Source organism: Pocillopora verrucosa, chromosome 3 (assembly GCF_036669915.1).
Source record: "Pocillopora verrucosa isolate sample1 chromosome 3, ASM3666991v2, whole genome shotgun sequence".
In the NCBI taxonomy this organism is placed as follows: Eukaryota; Metazoa; Cnidaria; class Anthozoa; order Scleractinia; family Pocilloporidae; genus Pocillopora; species Pocillopora verrucosa.
Window position 1 is genome coordinate 26,812,414 of NC_089314.1, and position 11,281 is coordinate 26,823,694.

Here is an 11,281-nt window from a genome sequence, read left to right on the forward strand (position 1 = left end):
GTTTTTGAGGGACAATCTAGCTCTTTCAAACCATCTCTTCGCATTTGTATTTACCGCAAATTTCAAAACCATTTTCCATTGCAGTAATGACCGCAGGCAAACTGTTCTTTCACGAAGTTTCTGGGTACAATCAACTTCCAGAAGACATCCCTTCCGAGCAAAGGACATTTGAGGTTGGATGGTTATCCACATGCCAAGCTCTTTTGAAACTCTTTCTGTACACGCAAACTTACTGCATGTCGGTCACTGCATCTTTCACAGGCAAGGATGCTCAACAAGAAAGAACCCGTTATCTACATGGCAAGTTGCAGGAAACCTCTTCTTGCTCTCGTGAAACAGGGCAATCTCGTCTTGTTTATGGCCACAAGGTAGTGCTTTTGTTACTACCACTTCTTCACATTTTTACATTCTCAAGAGAGGCCCATTCTGTGAGTTTTGAACACTCGACGTGCTGTTTGTGTTAACAAGAAAGTGTTACGTCGACCCGCTCCTGGCTGAGCTGTAATTCCTGGCTTAGTATGTACAACAGGGAATATTTACGCGTCGTGTTCACATGACAATGTTTTCGGTTAGTCAAAACTGTGCACTTAAACTCCTGACTCAACAACGGTGGCAAACGAGCATGTGGCAACAATTGACATGGCCACATTTTAGTTTGACTTCGACGTTTTTCTTTGCACTTGGTAACATGTCAGGATTTGTATGACAGGAAAGAACAATTTTGTGACGGGCAAGGGCCAAATTGCCTTTCCAGCTTCTTTCATGGCACAGCACATTTTTGAATACCAGCGTAGAGAGCATAACATTTCATCGGAACTTTCTGTGTTCACATGGTAGATCGAACTAGAATATTCTCCTTGCAATTTATATGTTTCAGGATTTTTGTGACAGGCCCAATGTAATTGAATGGTCGACAGGTTGTAAACTTTCTCTGGACAAGCTTCATGCACGGTCGCATTTCACAATTTTTGACCACAGAAAGTCTCGGCAAGGGTGCCACACAGCCGAACGCCTTTCGCATGGCTTTTTACAGACCAAAAGCAGCTGGATCGGCAGAAACAGGGGCATTTCGATTGAAGTGCCCACACGAGGGAAACTGGTTCCATTATCTTATTTTTTCTACTAACCCTTGCAATCTTTACACGGCTGAAACCGTAAGTGACACTGCTGTATGACATGGGTGACCACGTGAACACTTCTTTTGGTGCATTCTTCCTTGGACGATTTGCGCGGTTTCGTGTGTGGTTCATATAACATGGGATAGTTCTTTTTTTTGTGCCCACAGATAAGGAGCTTGTCTGTCAACCAGAGTTTTGCCACTGATATTGGCTGCATCTTCACAACAAGGACCAGGGACACCTATGACCACATGGCAATTCTCTACAGCAATCCTCGACGCAACGAGGTGGGTTGTGCTGTTTGGAACATAAAATGCGCACAGAATGTTTGCATGGCAGTTCAAGGTCAATTGTAGTGTTGCAAAAGCATATTTCGCAGCATATCTTTGAACAAGGATGACCACATTCAGGATTTTGCTGCAGCGTTTGTTGCATTTTTTGTAAAGCATGGGGTCTTGGTAACACGGCAAATTTTTTTCATGTTCGCATGGCAGGGACTTCCGGCATAGAACTTCACAATACCTTGTACAGAGGTTCCACATACTCCGCACAGTCGTGTCCACAATCGAGTTTTCTCTCGCATTTCATCTGGCAAACAAACTCCTCTGGATTAACGTGACACTGAAGTCTTTGTTCGTGACCGCATTTGGGGATTATTTTTAGCATGGGGTGTGGACATAAACAGGCATTTAGACCATGACACCTCCTCTTGCATTGATGCCCATTGAAGCAGGTTTTCCAACACATCTTTGGGCATCGACCGAACTCGTGATACTCGTCTGTAGGGTGACACTTTCTGTCACATGCATGGCCACAATCAAGGCGGTCTCCGCAGACCCTACCACAGCCTCCCAGTGGGAACTTTTGGAAATCATGTCCATTTCTTACCTCGTCGCAATGGTCATGCCTCTTGCAAACCAGTTGTAAGGTTTGGCCTATTGCGTTCTTTGTTTCTAGATCATCACATATTTCTTTCCAGAGTGGGCTTTTGCATTTAAGAAGGCTAAAATTTCCGATGCAATAAAAACCTTGACGAGCTCTTGATAGTGCCACACATATTCTGTTCGATTCTTTTAGGAACCCAATTGTGGAGTTGCTTCTCACCAACGAAAGCAAGATAATGTCATTTTCTTCTCCTTGGAAATTGTCGACGACACACACCTTAACCCCTTCAAACTCTTTTCTGGGCAATTTGTTCTTTAACTCTAAAAGTTGGCCTGCATACATGGTGAGGATAGTGATTTGAGCTGGTTTATATCCTTGCAATAACAGATAACGGCAGAGCGCTATTAGGAATTCCGCCTCATGAGGGTTGGAGAAAGTCTGGAGGCCGCGAACTGAAGACTCAGGCTGACTATGATCGAGGAAGAAAAGGTTATGACGTAGTCCAGAAATGTCGTCAAAATTACAAACAGATTCATGGTCAATGATCTCATGCTCATAAATTCGTTTAGTTAAGGCAGCAATCTCGGGACGCATGCGGTGTTGGATGGCAAGGCGTTTACATTCCATGTTGTTGAGCACCATTCGTTCGAACAAGGAGATTTCGAGGTTGTATTCTTGGGCTAGTTGATGGACTGTTGGTTTCGGGCGCAGCTGTTTGTGGTCCCCAATGAGAATCGTATGTTTTGTGTCGCGAGCAAGAGAAGTGATGATATGAGCCTCCATGACCTCAGCAGCTTCCTCGATTATAACAATTTTGGGAGCTATTCTCTGAAGCATCGAGTGGTACTTCGCTGCACCGCTGGTCGTCATCCCAACGACTGTTGCTCTACATATTACCTCCTCCTCCTCTTGACAGATAATGATTTTCCATTTAGCACAAAGCTCTTCATGTTTCTGTTCGCCTCTTTGGATCTCAAGTCTCAAGTGTTCACGACAGCACTTAACCCAATAAAGGTACAATCGGAATCGCTCTTTTTCAGGTAAATCCCAGATGTTTGTCACCATTTTTGCTTCGTCATCAGTCATCCCTGAAACCTTCCCCAACTGAGAATGTACTTTGCTGACTTTTTCTGCCAGAAACATCTCGTCTTGCGACTGGAGTGTTTGGCTTTCAGTTTCAAACTGGCTTCGGCCGCTTTCGCTACCCATCACTTGACCCCCTTCGCTACTATCTAGGCTCTTTATATGCCACACGAATGGAGTGTCCTCGTAAGTACCGTTCGGAACGCCCCCTTCATGTTCTTCTTGATCTCCTACGTGTGCTGATTCTGGTATAAGTAATAGCTCATATTCTTCATCGCCCTCGATAAATCGTTCATTCTGTAGCCTTGAAGCTTCTTCTTCTATGGTAATGAATGGGTCATCGTCTCTGGGATCTTTTTCAAGGACGAGATTTGACGGATAACCTGGCTCCTCGAGGTGTTCTGTCGTTTCAGCGGTAGTTACCTCTCTTGCCTCAAGAGAAACTGACGAACAAAAATCATTATACAACGTTATGCTATTTGATAACTCGTGTGCAGGACTCGGTTGTTTCATTTCCCCAAACGAACTGGTTAGGTTCAGAGTGGTCATTTGTGATTTTTCAGCCCGAGGTTGACCTATTTCGAAGAGAGGCATCGTTCGTTCATCGTTTCTTGTATCTCTTTTGGCCTCATCCTCGTTGGGGCGTTCGTTAAGGGATTGTTCATCAAATCCTACCACAAATCCGTCGCCAAAGTAACCATTTGTGTTACCATATTCTAAGGTCGCGAAAGGAGCGTAATCAACGCTGACAGCTTTTTCAACTGTACCTTCTGGTGGAATGATACACCCTTCTTGGATTTCTCCAACTTCAGCTCTCTCTGACGCGTTTGCACTCTGATTCAGATGATTCAACCTCTCGTTGTTGCATAGCCACAATTTAAAAATGTTTGAAATTGTCTTATATGTGGCTGAGGCTTTCGGTGGTGAGACAGCTTGATACAGTTGGTCTGTATGCTGCATCTGCATGAAGCGTTCCAATTCTTTAAAATCCATCACATAACCGTCACCCTTAGCAAAAGCAGCTTTTAAAGCTTTCATTTCTCTGTTGTTTTTATGAATTTTACCTTGTACTTCATGGCGATCACCTCGTCGCCTATACTTCTTCGTGAAAAGCTTTAGATTACATGCTTGTAGTTCCTCACTTTTAGACCTTCCGCCAACTCTAATGATCTATTTTTTTGGAAGAAACTCCATTACCTTCTCTAGGAATTGATCCAGAGCGTGATTTGTGTAGCAAACCATCAACATTGGTGATGTTTTACTCGGGTCCCACTTCCGACGGTTATCAAGCAAGCACTGCACAATTTTAGCTCCAACATAAGTTTTTCCCGTCCCTGGTGGCCCTTGGATGACAGAGAACTCAGTTGAAACAGCTGTTCGCAGTGCCTCTAGCTGGGAAGTGTTCAAACGTAGTGACTCAACAGGTGGCCAGGCTTCAGGTACCAGAACAGGTACCTTCTTCGCTTTGGTTGATTTCGGTACATCAAGAGCCTTACTGAGATCATAACACACGGGATCTTGGTCACTTTTGCGCCTTAGATACTCTGGTGGATCCACCTCTGCACAGCATTCAACCAAGTACTTCGTGAAAGGCATGTTCGTTTCATTTAATCCTTGAAGTCCCTTTAGTACGTGGCGATATGCTTCAAAAAAGGCCGGTGACTCAACCATTTGGTATCGATCTCGACTTTCTTCAATCTCAAAAACATTCTGGTCCTCAAGGAATTGAATATAAACTTTACCTCTCTGCAGGCGTTCTGGGTCTCGATTCGCAACTGTAGCAAAAAGCAATGTTTCGAAGTTGTTTTTGGAAAGACAAAGAAATGATCCAAAGATGAGCCTTTTTGATTGGGTCCAGTTTATCTTGCCGAACTGGGAAACGTCAAATTGAACATCGTAATGAACTCCGAACATCGTGAACTCTTTGCGAACAATAAACACTTGCTGATAGCATTTCATAATCTGATTGCGATTTTCTCTTGAAACATGGTGTGTTATTTCGTAGATACCTTCCCTTAAAGGCTCAATGAAATCCTCACGTAGCAATCTGAACTGCACATCAAGGTAGTGCTCGACGTCTTCGTAACGTCCTCTTTTTATGTTCTTACGTAAGAAGGGAACTTCTTGAGTTTTGATTTCTTTAGTCGATGGACATATGGGAATTTTTCTAAAATCATCTGGTGGTTTTTGTTCCGTCGTCCTGGTATAGCGCTTTCCATGCCTCGCTCTTTCGGCCCTTATAATGTCATCTCTTACTTGCTTGAAGTGATCTAACTTTTTCGTCAACTCATCTCTTCCATCAACGATTGACTGTTCCAGGGTTTGTTTCAGTTGATCGTAAGGTGGGTCAGCATATGAACTTGGTAAGTGCCTCAAATAACTCGTGAACACTTTGATTAAGCAACCAATGAATTTTCCTCGAGATTCCGGATCTTTTATTGCCTTCTTCATTTGAACACGATCAAGCAAGTACGGAATTTTCTTACTGAAAAATGCTGATCCTTTCAGCATAGCTAAAATCTTATTCGTTTTCTCGTTCGATGGTGCATCGCAGGCAACTGCTAATGTGCAAGTGAGGTCCAATATGAATTCATCACTGTTGTGCTGCTGCTCCTCTGATCGTAGAAAGAACTTGAAACGATCCAAACTCTCATTCAACTTCTGAACAATCTCAATGCTATCCTTTTCTCTCAATGTTGAGAGGTCAAGGACGATTCGTCGTCTGGGAAGTGATTTCTTTTTACTGTGTTTATTTTGTTCACATGGTAGTGGAGGCTGTGTTTGGTGCTTTTTGATCGGTAGATTAGCTTTTCGTGTTTGATAATCCCTGTTTTGACCTGTATTGTAGGAATCAATATATTCTTACATTAATTTTTTACAATAACAAATTTGATTCTAATGTTACAAAATGTTCGCTGGTCTACGTACCAAAACGTCTTCCTTTGCCACTCGACGAAGGCAGTTCTTTACTTTCATTGGATTCCCGTGATGCTTCTCTTCCGCTCCCGTGAGGATCTTGTTTCTTTTCGTCAAAATTGCCACCTTCAATATTCATACCAAACAATTAAGCCCATACTCGACACACTTCCGACCAAGCCGTTTTAAAATTTATACACAGCCGATGCATTTGTTAGCAGGTTATCCAAACACTTGTAAATTACCTTTCAAACAGAGGAAATTGAATGCACGGCTATGTTTCAAATTATTGCAGGTTATGGGAAGGAAGATCGGAACAGATTAATAGTCCAATAAACTGAGTTCCTAAATAGTAACTTGTTCCAAACAGTTTTTACCAGTTTAGGAGGCGTTAGTATTTTTCCATTTTGAGAAATACTGAAATACTGAAATACTGAAGTCGTAGCACTCTGTTAAGGCAATGTTTTAGTGCCTAAGTAAACAGCCACGATACTTTCCGGTGATGTTATTTTTTTCAATAAAGCAACAGTTGTTGAGTTTGTTACTGGTACGATTTCCGAACAAAATGTTTACCAGGCAATCACTCTACATACCTGCTGAGATGTTACCAGATTTTGGTGCGGAATCTGGAGATATTTTTTCTACCTTGGTATCCTTTCCGGTTCCTCTTATGTCAGTTGGTAACGATGCTCCTCCATCTGAAAAACAGCAAGTTATTTTCTCATTTCTTTTTTCTTTTTAATCTTAACGCTGAAAGCATTTCTACTGTAGGATTTTGTGGTGTCTTCAATTTGTATCTACAAATGTTTAAAAACTAGTTTATAAGAACTCTGAACTCTACCAACCTGAAATGGGTTTTCTTTTCTCATTTGAATGCCCTTGTGTCTTGCCCTTTGTAAATGTCTGTGGCTTCCTTCTTCTGTGGTCCTTACGCTCTTTATTCTGTTTTGTGGAACTGTCATCTTAACATGAAAGAGTGGTCATGCAAGGAAGAGTTAAACACTTCTGTTGTAACTAAAACTTCGATGCATGTAACATTACCTCTTTTCCTTACTACCCTTTCCTTCTTCGCTCCTTATCGTTGGACATCTCCCTCCCTTTTAACGTCTTTCCTTTCGCTCTCTTGGTCATTGTGCCTTCACCTCCCTCTCTTTTCCTGCGGTATCTCATATTCAAAGTAACTAGGCTACCTCGAAACCTCCCCGATCATTTTTCTTCAGTTGACTTGTCTACCCTTTCTTTAACTTTCCACGTCTTTCACTTCCCTACCTTGAATACTGGGTCTATTTTGCGTCTCATCAGCAGCTGTCCCGCAAGCGCCCTGTGCTGGTGACATTTCAGTTTCCCCATTTCCTTGCCTTTTTCCCTGACTTTTTTCCTGCTTTGGATTTGACGTTTGCATGGAATCTTTATTGGCTTAAAACAGAGATTAAGAAACCCAATTGAGTAAAAACGGTTCCTTAAAAAAATATTTATTTTCGCTATTTTATGTTAGGTTTCTTTGGATTAACTTGGATGGTCTATTGTTTATTTTAAGTTCTGTGGTCATTGCCACAGCAGTTATCTCGTCAACGTTTTAATTTGAAATAAATTGTTTTGTTACCTTTTGAGATTCCCCCAGGTTCTTTCAGGTTCTTGGGTTTTACTCCTCGTCGTTTCTGTGAAGACATCCTGAGTTCTCGCAGAGAGCTGATAATGAAAATTCAAGGAAAGAAACCGTATCACTGAAAAACCCAACGTTTGTCCAGTCATGATGCACAACATATGCTTTCTGGACAATGTCGATTTGGTTATAGAAATCTATTGTTCCCAGAATTGAACATACGAGTTTCACGTACAAGGTGAAGCTTGATGTCGCACTAAAATATCTCAAATAGCATCTTAAGAAACCATAGTGAGGTTCCTGGAGTAAAACGATCAGTTCACTTTAAAAGGCCTGAATTCATATCTCCTATAATATGGTGTGAGCCCATCATTGCCAAATGGAAAGTTCGGTCGCTTTCCACCTTCGCTCTCAAATATCCACAACTTCATTTCAATGAACCGTGCACCTTCTATTGCTTGCTTGTTCCTTTAACAGAACCAACGGGTGCATTAAGACTTCTGGAGTCCTCAAGTCCTCACTTGGTTGCGGAAGGGCTAAAAACTTACTTTAAGTTGGAAAGCTTTTGCCTGATAAGAAACAATCTACCCTAAACAAACCCTCCGAATAATAAGTTTCCGTCTCAAATTAAAGCAATAAGTTTGTTGTTTCGATTTTTCTTCCTCACGAAAACATCGTGTGTTCTCTCGCTGGCCAGAGACGAAAATTCGAATCGGTTTTCCCGCCTTTCAGGAGGGTATACCAAATCAAATCGCAGACACACTTTCGCTACCTGTCTCGCCTATATACAAATTTGCATTAGCACTGCATTTTATAACATAGACCAGTTTTTCATTGGTTCTGATTGACTAACCTTCAAAGTTTTTGTTCCCCTACGACTGCCAACAAATGCAGAGGCGTTGGTACGAGCATGGTACTAAAATAGAAATGTGTCACGGTCATCATCGACAGCGGTCAATAGGAGTACTCGACTCCTGGAGTTACCTAAGTTATTTTGATAAGCGCTTAGAATGTGATGGAAGACTGTCTCAAAATCTGGTTTATTCCGTAATAGAAGAAGGCTGCGTCTGGGTATGCTCTTTAGAAAAACCTTGTTGGTTAAGCATGGTATATCAAAACCAGATGGATGGCAGTTTTTGACGAGTGTGTCGGTAGGCTCTCGAATACTTCACCGAATGTGACCAGAATTTTGTTCCAGAGTAAATGAGTAACCAGATAATAACTTTGAATAGCCACAGTTTACGAAAATCTTATTACATTATTCACCGTACTGGCTTTGATAAAAACCATTTGATAGAAAGATTTTGACCGAAATCAGAGACTATTAACAAGTTAATCATAACCATTACAAATTCCTCAAATATTATTGATGCATTCACAGCTTCATTTTTCAGTAATCATTTTGTGCAGTTGTGATCGGACAGTGTTATCGGACAATTGGCTTTAATCGGACACCTGTAGTCGGACAGTTGAAGCAGCCAGTCATACTAAGTCCACTTAGCGAATTCACCAATCACAGACATGATCAAAATAACCATAGCAACAACCACTTGTCCATAGAAAAACTGGGGAATTTAAAAAATGGAGGAATTTTGAACCAAAGACATTTTCTCCACTGGAGATATTTTTTCTAAGTGTATTTGTTTTTTTGGAAATTGAAATGGTTATGATTAATTGGTAACAGGACTTCTTGTCGTCCAGTTCTGTCTGTAGTCAAACTCGTGATTGACAAATAGGACTCCCGCTTCGCGGTAGTCTGATTTTGTTAATCACTCGTATGATTACAGACCGAATTGGACTCCACTCGGTCCTATTACTATTAATTATCTCATCATAGTCATAAGCAATGATAAGTGAATTGTCACTTAAATTTTATTTAATTCGATTAAATTGCTTAGAAGAGTTGTTTCTTAGAGGTATGTCGAAATAGAAACCCTTTGTTTTATCAATTATATTTAGACATTCCCTATGGCTAAATGCATAATCAATGATTAGAAACATACAATTGCTGGGGAAGAGAGTAGCAGTTTAAAACGTTTTTCACCCATCTCCTCATTTTATAACAATTGCATGTGACTAAATGAAAATAGATACATGTAAGAATTTTATTGCATGTAATCTAAATTAATTTTCAGCACCGCAACCCAGTCTGAAAATTTCACACCTCTCTCCATTACATTCTGTTAATCCGTCGCTTGCGGAGGAAAAATATTTACTCAAGCGTCGAAAATTTATTATCATTGTTATTTTTCACAGCTTTTCAACGGTCGATCTTAAGATCTAAAGATAACGACTTTGGTTTCTTGCCGCCCTTCCATTTTATCAATTCTCCCCAGAGTCTCTTTTTCTCCGCCGTTGAACAACTACATTTATGTTACATATCAACCAATATAGAGTGTCACTGAATAATAATCAGTGTGGGTCAGATTTCCAGACGAACGATCGAGATATACTTTGGCTTGTCGAAACTAATACGTCGGTAATACATTGTTGTTCGAGAAAGCTTAATAACGCCCTTCATCGATTTGAGTTTTATTTCGTCTTAAAATATGAAAGCGATCTTCGTAGTACTTCATCTCTCGAAAAACATGAGTCTAAATATTTCCTTTTCTTACTAAATATATCCTTTTGTCATTGTCTATAGTTCAAGTTTGTTTTCAATTTAGCAATTCCGAAAACCATTGACGCACTAACACGGCGGCTTTGATATTGTTTGAAGACATTGCTGTACGTTCAGCTTTTCTTTTTTCAAACGTTTCCAGTCTAAGGTATCCACTGAGAAGCTATCATAGAGATTCTCTTTTGTTTCCATCGCATCTTGTCGGCGTTACACGTCTGACAGGCATGATCGTCAAAACGATGGAACTTAACTGTGGACAATTTTATGAAATCCTTGGTTTTTTCAATTTATGCATATGTAAAGATTTGTCGTAGTCTTAAATAACTGGCCCCTTAAAGTTCAGCGAATCGTCCTCTGTATTTCGCTTGAATAACAACTAATTAGATCAGCACAACTTCGGCTAGCGAAGGAACAAGGAAAAAGATGAATAAAAACATTTCCTTACCCGTTCTCACCGTCAAGACATCACAAGGAAGAGTGGATACCGACACTCGCTTACAACACAAAATAATATTAACTGAGTGAACGTCCAGGGAAGATAACGAAATAAAACCTAGTCGCTTCGGTGGACAATTATTTTCAGGCAGTAACTTGATACTGAGTTACTATCAAATTTAGATTCTTGGAGACAATGTTTGTTGGGATAAACGTTTTTTTTTTGTTTTTCTCAGAAAAAGGAGTCAAGTAAAATTGGATTGGATGGTGGAAAACGGAAAGCGGAGCTAGCTATACCATCAAGTTTTCAAAACGAGATACATGGAAGAGGTGATTTTGTCCCTGAAAACTTTTTACGTGCATTTTGATGTCGACTTGCCCCGCAATAAATAGTTCTATTTAAGACTTTTCTATTGAAGATCAAAATTGCCTGTTTTCTCCGCAGATTCTGCTTAAGAACTTGTTATACTTTCATTGGTGTTCTGATCTTGCCAGGGTTCATTTACGTTCAACTGGTGTAAGTCATGGTTTGTTATGCTTCTCTCGTCAACACATCTTTTTCTGATCTTTTAACAGAAACGTTTAATTCTTCACTGGTCTTAGCGACTTATTTCAGAAGAT

General features: G+C 40.6%; 1 pseudogene; it reads right to left on the reverse strand.

Annotated features, from left to right (window-relative positions):
* Window positions 1-1,520: 1,520 nt before the first annotated feature.
* On the reverse strand, window positions 1,521-10,817 carry LOC131772338 (NFX1-type zinc finger-containing protein 1-like; annotated as a pseudogene).
* Between the last annotated feature and the right edge of the window lie 464 nt (window positions 10,818-11,281).